The sequence below is a fragment of the Heptranchias perlo genome, chromosome 23 (assembly GCF_035084215.1).
Source record: "Heptranchias perlo isolate sHepPer1 chromosome 23, sHepPer1.hap1, whole genome shotgun sequence".
Classification (NCBI taxonomy): Eukaryota; Metazoa; Chordata; class Chondrichthyes; order Hexanchiformes; family Hexanchidae; genus Heptranchias; species Heptranchias perlo.
The window spans coordinates 25,612,729-25,624,306 of NC_090347.1; positions in this window are offsets into that span (position 1 = coordinate 25,612,729).

The following is an 11,578-nucleotide window of genomic DNA, read 5'->3' on the forward strand; positions in this document are numbered from 1 at the left end:
TCGGCCACCTGGAGAGGAGGCAGCATTGCGGGTATTGGTTGAGAGGGGGGCAATGGATGAGACGTGGGAGCGCTTTGAGTGGCGTCCCCACTTCCATGTCCCCTTTCACCATCATCCCTCTCCTGGCCCAGGCCCACATCACTTCATCCACCCTACTGGACGACAGTTTGGAAGACTTGTGTGAAGCCTTGGAAGGCCAGTTGTAAGGTATCTGTCAGCCTGTTTAAGGCGCAGAATGTTGCTCACCCTTAATCCGAACGGCTATTGTCAGGGCCTGAATGGACTCATTGTTGAACCGTGCAGACATTCCCGCACCTATCTGCGACACTACCTCAGAGATGCCTTCACGTCCCTGTGACACTATCTCGGAGATACCCTCATGTACCTGTGCCACCGTTCCACCCATGCAGGAGTTAGACTCCTCCATTCTCTGTACGATTGTGGAGAGTGCGCGTGGCAACTGTTCCAGTACCTCGGCAATGTGCTGCTGGCCCTCGATGACTCTCCTTTTCAAGGCTGGCCCCCAGGATTCAGCATCTGGGTCCAGCTGAGCAGAGCCTGGACAAGAGTGCTCCCACTGACACGGACTCTCCATGGCTACCCCTGCCACCAGGGTCTGCTCGTGCTCACATGTGCATGGTGACTCACCATGTGCAAGCCCAGCTAAGTGAGGACGGGGACCCACCGAAATGTGTGTATCTGCGCTGGTGGATGGCTGGCTCAGATGTGACGATGCCCCCTCAGAGGCCGGCAGGTCCTCTGAGGAATTGCCCTCTGCAGCCACGGCGGTCGCAGATGGCCCTGCAAGAGAACAGAAAGCAATATTAAGCGTGTGGACAGATGTTGAGGTGCTGCAGATGCCAAGTGATGCTAAGATCATTCGCTATCATGAGTGCTGAGTGTTAGATTTCTGTCACCAGCCGCTTGTGCGCTCCCAGTCAAGGCATCTGCCACGGACAGGCACTCCAGCTTGCGGCTTATTTCCATTGCCTGCTGCTTCGTGTCCGTTAGGACCACCTGGTGAGGCAGGCCCCCTCCGGTCCTTGCCCTCTCCCGGGCATTCTGGCATCTCTTCTCCTATCAAGGCAAAACACAGAGAGGCGTTATTGAGTGCTGGTTGCATAGTAAACCGCTGCATGCATTGGTGTGGGTGGGGGTGAGAGTGAGGGAGATGCATGGGAGGGTGTGTGTGAGACATAGCCATGAGATTGTATGAGGATTGGGTTGCGTGGTAGTGTGCGAATGGGAACTGGGGCGGTGAGTAAGTGCAGGCAAGGTGAGGATGATGGTAGAGTGGATGTGAGGAGTGATGCGAGAGCATTGTGGTGGCAGTGCAGAAGGAGTTGTGTGGTGGTGGAGGTGATGTGGAAGACGGAGTGTGGGAGAATGCGTAAGTATACTCACTTTGGCTGACCTGGTTAGCTCATTAAAGCGCTTCCTGCACTGGACCCAGGTTCGGCACACATTGCCGCTGCTGCTGACCTCCTTGGCCACCTCCAGCCAGGCCTTCTTGGTGGCAGAGCGAGGCCACCTCCTCCCATCAGATGGGAACAGAATTTCCCCCTCCTCTTCACCCTATCGAGCAGCACCTGGAGTGAGGAGTCAGAGAACCTTGGAGCAGCCTTGCCTCTGGCCTGCTCCATGCTCCAAAATTGGCTCTTTGCTGCAGGAGAAGCATTGGAGGACTGCTCCTTTAAATAGGGGGTCCTCCTGCTGACAGACTGTGATGCGGGTGCGCAGTGGCCCACTGCACAGGTCTGGAACGGGAAACCCGGAAGCACACGTAAGTACCTTCAATTAGGCTGCGATCACGTGCGGAGCACCCCAAATTCACTGGGCGCGTTACCCACGCACCCAGTCGACCCCCCGCTGCCAACCCGCCTCCCTTCTAATATCGGGCCCAGGGTTTCTGGCTGGGTACTAGCAGGATAATAAAATGGAAGCAGCAATGCGAAAATTTATAGCGAAGAAGTTACCAAGGAAAGAGGAATGGTACCTGATAGAGAACCATCAAGTAGTCCCCTTCATGGCATACGATGATAGGTGGTTGTGTATGTTGGAAGAACAACCTAAGCTAAAGGCCATATGGTTACTTGCCCTCTGGAAACAAAAGCATAATGATGAGAAGGAGAGGCAAGAGCTAAAAATGGAGGTAGATATTATAAAAAGGGAAGCGGAGGGAGTAAAGGAGCAGTTGAAAAAGACGCTCAATAATTGAAAGAGAGGTGGCCAGAATAGTGAAAAACATATCCAAACCCAAGGCTGCTACGTAGAGTACTTCCAGAGCTAGGCCCTGGTTAAAGAAAGCAATCTTACCATAAATCAGGCAGCCCAGCAAGAGACATTAGAGAAATTCAGAAATGTGGAGAAACAAAGGAAGTTCTGAAGGCAGCAATACGGCTGCAGATGAGCACTAAGGGTTCATGGGATTGGGGGTAATATATTATCATGGATTGAGGATTGGTTAATGGACAGAAAACAAAGAGTAGGAAATAAGGGGTCATTTTTGGGTTGGCAGGTTGTAACTAGTGGGGTGCCACAGGGATCGGTTCTTGGGCCTCAGCTGTTTATAGTTATGGAAAAGGACAAAGATAGAACAGGAGTAAAAGTTCTAAAATGAGGAATGGCCAATTTTACTAAGCTGAGAAGTGATTGAGCAAAAATGGACTGGAAACAGCTACTTGAAGGTAAATCAGTGTCAGAGCTGTGGGAGGCATTCAAGGGGTTCAGAGTAAACTTGTTCCCACAAAGAAAAAGGGTGGGACTGCATGACAAGGATGACAAGGAGCATACAGGGTAAGATAAGGCAAAAAGAGGGAAGCTTATGTCAGACACCAAGAGCTCAATACTGCAGAAAGCCTGGAGGAGTATAAAAAGAGCAGGGGTGAAATTAAAAACGAAATTAGGAAAGCAAAGAGAGGGCATGAAAAAATACTGGCAAGTAAAATCAGGTGGAGCAGGCTCGAGGGGCCGTATGGCCTACTCCTGCTCCTATTTCTTATGTTCTTATATTCTAATGAATAGAACTGTAGAGGATCAGAAGTACCCCGTTCTCACTGTAAATGTAAAATTATTCAATTCGAAAAAGCCCTACAAGTAAAACAAGAAATTATATGCACAATGAAAGAGGATAATAGTGATAGTGAATTAAACGAACAAGATTGGGATGATTTAGACAGAGAGGTTGCCGAATACAGACACCACGACAACTACCCGCTAGAATATGGGTCCCTCAATGGCAGGAATGGAACAGGATAAATATAATGTTGATGCCCAGGGTGTCAGTGCAACCGTAGCACAGAGATTTGATGTACCATATATCCCTCAACAAGTACAAGATATGGCTAAAGCAAAACCCAATTTCAATGGAAATGGAAATGTGGTTAAATACTTTAAAGACATAGAACAGGCCATGGAGCTTAGTGGACTCGATGATACAGAAAAGATACAATTACCATGATGGACTTTAGAGTCAGTGGTATTCGGAGCGCTGCCCCAAGATAGGAAGCATGGCCATGAAACGTGACCGCAAATGAAAGAGGCAGTGCTTACTAGGAGATCCTAGTGAGGTCTTAACAAATTGCAGGCAGGAGCCTAATGAACATCCCTTAGTATATGCCAATCAATTATAGCAGTATTATGAAAGGCTGTATGGGCCAAATCCAGCTCGAAACCAGTTGAACCCTAACCCTGCGACCATAATCTTACCTCATCAGACATAGTTGAGAGAATGAATCGAATGTTAAAAAGTATGCTAAAGAAGTTGATTGAACAATCCTACCAAACATGGGGCCAGTTGTTGCCCTTGGCATTAATGGCCATGTGATCTACTAAGTCAAGTACCGCCAAGGTTTCACCCCATGAGCTAATGACAGGGAGAGTGATGAGAACACCTGAACATTTGATGTATCAGGACATGTCTGAATCTCAGAATCAGGTCTTGACCCGGGAATGATATGTTAACAAACTACGTGACCAACTGCAACAGATAATGATCTTTGCAGCCGCTAATATTGGGCAATCTAAAAAGGCCAATAAGATGTATTTTGACACCAAAGTCAAAGCAGTGGAATGGGATGTGGAACAAACAGTCATGGTGAAAACATACCAACAAGCAGGGCCATTCCTGGCTCGTTTTTCTGGACCATATCGCATTGTGGATAAAGCCAGTCCATCTGTGTACAAAGTAGCTCTGTGAAAGGGAAAATTAAAATGGTTCCATGTCAACCAGTTAAAAAAAGAGAGTATAAAGGAAATGTACTCGGAGTATTCGATCAGATGGAGGAAGCAATTCCTCAAGTCTCACTCGTGCTATAGGATGAGGAGGACGACACAATATTATACCCACCTGTGGCAAGTCAGGGAAATACAAGCCCTGGACAATTAAGGCCGAAGCCAAGGCCTCACCCACCACGGATGGATGTTCGTTCCTTCGTTGTGTGGAGCCTGGATCAAATAAGACCAAGCAAAAGATGATCACCACACAGGGGAAACCAGGAATAATGATATAAAAAAAGGTAATAAAATATTAACCAAGAACAGCTACACCCTGTGTGTTTTTCCTTTCACGGTATTCAATTGATCTGCAGGATGGATCATGTGCAGAATAAAACGAAGATATTTTGGTGGTGGATTTAATGTGTTATGTCTATTATGTGTAATGCATCTACGTGTAACAGATCTGTGAGAGAAAATAATAGGAACAGATGGGAATGTGTCTTGACTGCCTATACACCTACTTTTCAAAATGGGATCACCTGGGAGATGCCCTTCGATAACATGGCGGAGAAAGCTCATGTTAAAATACAGGAGGAGAGTGTGCGTTTAATCTGTAAATGTACGAGGAGTGGACCAGCAGTCGTAAATCAGGGATGCCTGTGGGACCAAAAGGACCACATCGAATAAATTTGGCTGGGGGACATCAGGGGATACCATATAGAGTAGACGAACCCCAGAAACAAGGAGAGTTGGAATCTAGCCTCAACTGGCCACAATTTGGACCTTGACATGAGGGCTGTTATAAGTGTAAGCACGAGTGGGACCAATATAAAGCCAGTGGAAGGGGAGCTGGGACAAATGGACTAATGTGTCTGATGATGACCAACAAACAGGAAGAACGAGAGATGGAGAAAAATCTAAATAAGGATTGCCCTATACAAGGAAAGAGTCCCACGAGTGGTTTGACTGTCACCCGTACTCATGATACCTTATATAATGATGTAAGATTTGAAATAGTTCCCGTAATATTTGACCTTAGCACGTACACTTGTCCCAAGGGTTATGTGATCCCATCTATGAAGACCTCTATGCTAACATGATAAGGAAATTAGTCGAGGATTTTATAAGCCAGAACGCGGGGAGGAACCTAGAGGAACAATGGCCATTCAGTTGCCAAGACCAGCCATGTTAAAGTACACTCTGTTCACCCCTGTAACAGTCATACCCAGTAAAAAGGGTCAACTGAAGAGAGGGCAAGGTGAATGGGTAGGAATAGGGGCAGCCACAGGCACTGTGGTATGGAACCAATTCGATATAGAATCAATGTGGGAAAACAATGAGGCTATGAGGCAACATATGAAGGGTATCCTATCAAAAATGGCAAATGGGAACCATGATTTGGTAATAGAACAGAAGGAGAGTGTCTCCTCTCTGTCAGAGATGGTAAAAGGAATGCAAACTCTTGAACAGAAGATTAATGATATCATTCTGCAATAAGGTAGGGAAATCACCTCTCAAATCGTATCAAAGTCCATAACCTGTGCGATGTATGGAGGGTTTATGTTAAACCAAATACGAAAAGGATTAAATGACATCGAAAATAACTGGATACCAAACTTTATCACGAAAGAAAACATTGACAAATGGTATCAGGAGCCCAGAGATGTTAGAGTCAATTATTCTAAGATTCGGAAGTATGGGACTGCTTAGTATGCCAAGTGAAAGTATGGAAACAGAGATACAGGATGGGGATTATCACCTGCCATGATATTGTTGCCACACATTGGATGGCAGCAAAAATGGGAAGTCTTTAAGGTTGAGTCCATTGGTACCCTTGAAAAGAAAGTCCATAAACAATACGCCGGATATCCCCATAACATTAAGAAACGCGACGGACTCCTGATCCTCCTTGTTTAGCACAATAAGTTAGATCATGGATATGTAGATGTGATAGTGCTAATCGAGGAGTACCGGCCAGTGGGTTTACCCTCCCCGTCCTGTGCAATTCAACTCCAGAGATGGAATAATCACCAGGAGCAGAGCGCCTGTTTAGAAAGGAGGAGGTATTGTTTGAGCACCACCAGTAAAAGGTATTAACATGGCAAGAAACAGTGTCCGGTGAGGAATCCTACTTTTTGCTTCACCCTGACAGAGGGGGATGCAAATGGAAAATCGGGTCATACTCCCTGTTGCTGCCTATAAGATCATGATTGGTGGGAAGTAGTGTATAATGTGGGACAACACCTGTGGACAAGACTGTTTAGTATGGCTCTGATATGTATGCAATGTATATTGGTGTTATGATAATTTGCTAATGTGTAATGAGATGTCTAATTCAAAAACACATTGCTGTGGGTCTGGAGTCACATAGGCCAGACTTCCTTCTCTAAAGGGCATTAGTGAAGCAGATGGGTTTTTAATAACAATCTGGTTGTTTCATGGCTACCATTACTGATACTAGCTTTTTATTCCAGATTTTATTTAATTAATTGACTTTAAATTCCCCAGCTGCTGTGGTGGGTTTTGAACTCATGACTCTGGATTACTAGTCCAGTAACATAACGACTATGCTACCGTACCCCATACTGATCTAATTGAATGGCAGAGTATGCTTGAGGGGCTTAAGGGTCTACTCCTGTTCCTAAGTTCCTCTGACACTACACAGTTTCTTACTCAATACATTTGTGAACAGTGGTGCTTGCAATTAATTTGTTGATGCAAATGGAGCACTGTTTTCATACACCCTCATGCATTAGCAAAACAATATTGAATGTTACAAACGTTTACTCTGATGTGGTGTAAATTGTATCTGATGCCAATTCAATGGAAATTCTGCATTTTGCAGCACATTCTGTTCCAGTAAGTTACCATTCCTGAAAATACCCCCAGCCACATTGCAATTTTATAATAAATGGAAGTATAATAATATTCTGTATTTATTCCACCTTTTTTTTCCAAATAGAGCAGTTCACTGTGTTAATGTTTAGTTCCATGAAAATACAGTTGTAGTGCACAAAATATCAGCCTGTACACAACCCTCCAGGTGATACAGCAACCCCAACGAGGAACGGGAATGCAGTTCCCCAGGCTGGATGGGAGCCGGCACTCGAGCACATGGATTTTTTAACACAAGTTTTAACTCATTCAATAAAACAGTCCGTGGAATAAACACAATATCACAAGAGTAAGAACTAGCTCGTTATTGGGGTTTATTTTACTTGTGGGAGAGAACCCTGATTGAACCCGTCCTCATTGGTCCATGAATTGTGGCTCTTGTGCAGTTATTACATATATTTTCAGTAATATACAAACTTTAAGTACTAGCTTGGCTCAGTTGGTAGCATGCTCATCTCCAAGTCAGAAAGTTATGAGTTCTATCCCCACAACAGACCATAGTTCACTTTAAGCTTAGTCTCTTGTGAGTTATCAAATCAGTACACTGGTGAAATATGAATTGGGTGCTATGGATCCTAATTACATATTCTTTATTTTCCTTGGCTCTCAGTTGGCTCAGTCACCTGGTACATGAAGTCTAAAATGCCAATCAGAATGGAATTAAAGATTCATCTTTAATTGCACTACAATCTGGTTATTATTTTCCCATTGTTAACAATAGATGACAGGCCAAGTTGTCTAACTTTGCAATAAAATTCCTTGTGACAGCTTTGTGCAACGAGCCGATCGTCCATGTCATGACTATTGTACCTCAATTTTCTTCTTCCTCGTTGGTTAATTTGTTTTTGTTTCTTTCCAATTGGCAATTTTGAATTTCATTATTTGCCAATCACACTGATTAAGACCCTTCTACTCAGTTTCAGTTTTCTCCCCTCCCACATTCTATCAAAAAGATTCCCCGCCACCATTCACCTGGTCAGATGACTTTCTTAATTGTTCGGTCTGATGGAATGACCCCCCAAGTAGCTGCCACTGCAACCCTGAGATCAGTTAAAGTAGCACAGGAGAGGAATTAAATGTAGATACCTTTTCAATCTGCATGGCTCAATAGCACATCACACAGTGCATCAGCCGTATGAGAGCAATAACCCACTCAAATTTCACTTTTATAGTTTGTAATGTTATCTGACTGATGAGATTACTGCTTTTACTCACTGGTATCTATTATTCTCAATTATGAGGGCGAATTGCAATCAGTCATTTCATTTCTAGACAACACAGGTTCTCCCCCCAGACTTACAGTAAAAATATAGGTAAAATATTCCATGGTAATGTCTGAACAACAACTGTGCCACTTGGAACACAATAATCAGATGACAGTTTTGCTGTTTATCAGTGAAGGAACGATTCAAATGGAAAACAGAAAAGAAAAATACAGTGAAGAGTCATTACACTGAGGAGGAGGTCTGTGTGGAAATTTCTCACAATCATTTATAGGAAACAAAAAATGAAAAGCATACTCAAAATTAAAATGTAAGATTTAATATGCCCCGGGGAACAGAACAAACACCTCAATTGTTGAACGAAATTGAAGGAAAGCAGAAAGTGAGATGGGCTCTACCATTCTGTTCTGACCTTTAAGATAGCTGTGCTTTTACTGTTGGAAGGACTTGTTAACTGGTTCCCACATTTTCTTTGGTGGTGGAAGAAGTTCTTATCGATGTGTGAATCAGCTTCCGGTGTCGAAAAACCTTTTATTTCAGTTGCAGATATTACAGCTTAAGCTCAAAAAAATGAAAATCCATCTAGATTCAGAGAAACACTTCTGATGCAAACAATTTTTCCATAATCTATTCACTGATAATTCTGCAATAATATCACAAAGGAGGTTAATTCATTGCTGGCCCTTGGTTAAACAGGATTTGCAGCATTCAGCACTGAGGTACTGGGAGTATCTGGACAATGGTAAGAAAAAAGTTGTAATTTTAACTTTGAAATGCATGAGCTTGCATTTATATAGTGCCTTTCATGATCTCAGAATGTCTCAAAGCACTTCTTAGCCATTGAATTACTCCTATAGTGTAGCCACTGTTATTTTATAGGCAAATGTCACAGTTTACACACAGCAAGTTCCTATAAAAAGCAATGAGATAAATTACCAGATAATCTATTTTCGTGATTTTGGTTAATATCCTTACATTATACAAAACCACCGGAAACAGGTTGGCAGTCAAAGATTACATTCCAATGGTAGAATTTTGAATCCATGGATTAGTTTAAAACCCTGTAACTCAGTCAGCTGTCCATTATTGTGCAGAACACTGTTCGTAGAAAATATTCAGAAATGAGACAGCTAATTCTCTATCATAAAGGGCATTAGATAATGGAGCTTTCATTTTGCTGCATCTTTTGAAAATTATTTTGAAACATACACAATAAAACGTATGCATCTTTCAATTATGATATGACTAAAGGATGTGATCTGTTTTGTCACATTGTAAAAAACTTGCTATGCAATCAGTTTATTGGCGAACAGCAACTTGCATTTCCGCAGGGGTCCTCAGGTAAAAGAAATACCTCAGAACATTTAACACAGGGGAGAAGTGAACTCGGAGCAGAAAAGGCAAATTGCTGGAGCACCAGGGAAAAAAATGGGTTTACGGATGGTAATAGATGGATTTGACGGAAAATTCAGGAAAACAGGGACACAGTAGCTAATGGTAGAATAGTCTCTGATGATGGAGCAGAGGGAGCAGTGAACCAGCATTAAACTGGAATCAGTAAGGGTGAGTATGAACTTGGATACATTGCTCAGATAGAGTGCAGATGGGTTTGATCATTTTACAGCAAATACCATCACAAAATTGCATTAGGATTGCAATTGAATATTTTTTTAAAAATCAACTATTGAAAAGTAGAGATTAAAAAAAAAGAGTACTGGAATTTGGAAGTAAAAAGGGCAATTGCTAGAAATATACGGCAGGTTGGTCAGCATCTGAAAGTGAAAATGGATTCATGTTTTAGGCAGGAACTGGCCAGTTATGATAAAGGGTCTCAGTTAAAGTGCCAATGTTTCTGTTTGATATGCTAACTGGAATTTCGGAGTGAAGATGAGAAGTTGAAAATCATTCAAAATTGAATATTGAGAGTTTGGGATTAAACCAAGATCTTTCTGGATTTGTTAGCAGATCAAAGAAAATCATTGCAGTTTGGGGTAAGGAGGAGATGGTCAGCTGTTGTAATTATTGAAAGAGCAGCGACTTACCTTCAATCAGCTTGGAGCTCGTGTGTTCATTCTAATCCATTTTTAAAAAATGGTAAACTTGAATCTAAGAGAGAATTGCTCGAGTTATGGTTAATTTATCTTCAAGGGTATCTAATCGGAGTCACATTGGGAGCAAACGTAGATGCTGAGCTCTTTGAAAACTGGCTGGGTGCCTAATATTGCAGATATGTTTGTGAAAGGAAAGTTTTCTTTCAGCAAATGTACTGTGTACAATTGCAATCTATCCTTAAATCGAACATTTCAGAAAGTACCAACTTATGTCAATATTAATGATTACAATTATCTTTCAGTTACTGCATTTAGATGGGTGATTGTTTTTTAGAATGTGTAAATATTCTATTGCATTATTTAATCTACATGGTCATGTTCGAGATTTGCAATGGACAGGACAGTCTGTGAAATATGTCTGACTGAGGCCAAATGAGGTCACCAGGGTTTCCACTCTTGACTGAAATAAATTACCAGAAATAGAACAAAAAAGAAATATATTCTTATGAACTCCACTTGTATCTATTACACAGAACAACAAAGATTGGGGTGTATTTTGTTTTTAGAAAAATTAGCACATTGAAGTAAGATAATGCTCGAAAAATAAAGCTGGAGCAATAGAATTCACAGCAATATCAGAACCCTCAGTGAGTTGCTGGGTTTCTGCATGCTCCAGCCTATGTGTATTAAAAAATATTCCAAGATAATACAACATGGGGTTTGGGTGAAAAGTTTAGGACAGATGTCAGGAAGAACGTCTTATACAAGAGTGCACAACACTTGGAATGGTATCCAGGTAGGGTAATGGAGGTGAAAACCCTGGACTCATTCAATGGTCAATCCAATGATATGATGGAGGGAACCTAGATTTTTTAAAATTCTGGGTCAACGAACGAAATCATTTTCCTTCTCTGTATCATCTTATGATATCGAGGCACTCCAGAATGTGCTTCAATATATCTGTCACCCTCTATTGGTAATCCATATCACTGCATTACCTTGAATCAACAAGCTTTTCATGCAGCTGCTACCCTCTGCCAGCTGTTCATGTTACTGCAGCCACCTCAAAAGTACAGTGATGAGAATTTGATTGACTTGCTGTCTTCTGCTGGTCATCTATATTACTATATCTTAGTTTGGGTTATGTACAAAAACACAAGAATTTTTAGGAACAAGCCTTTTTGAATCAAT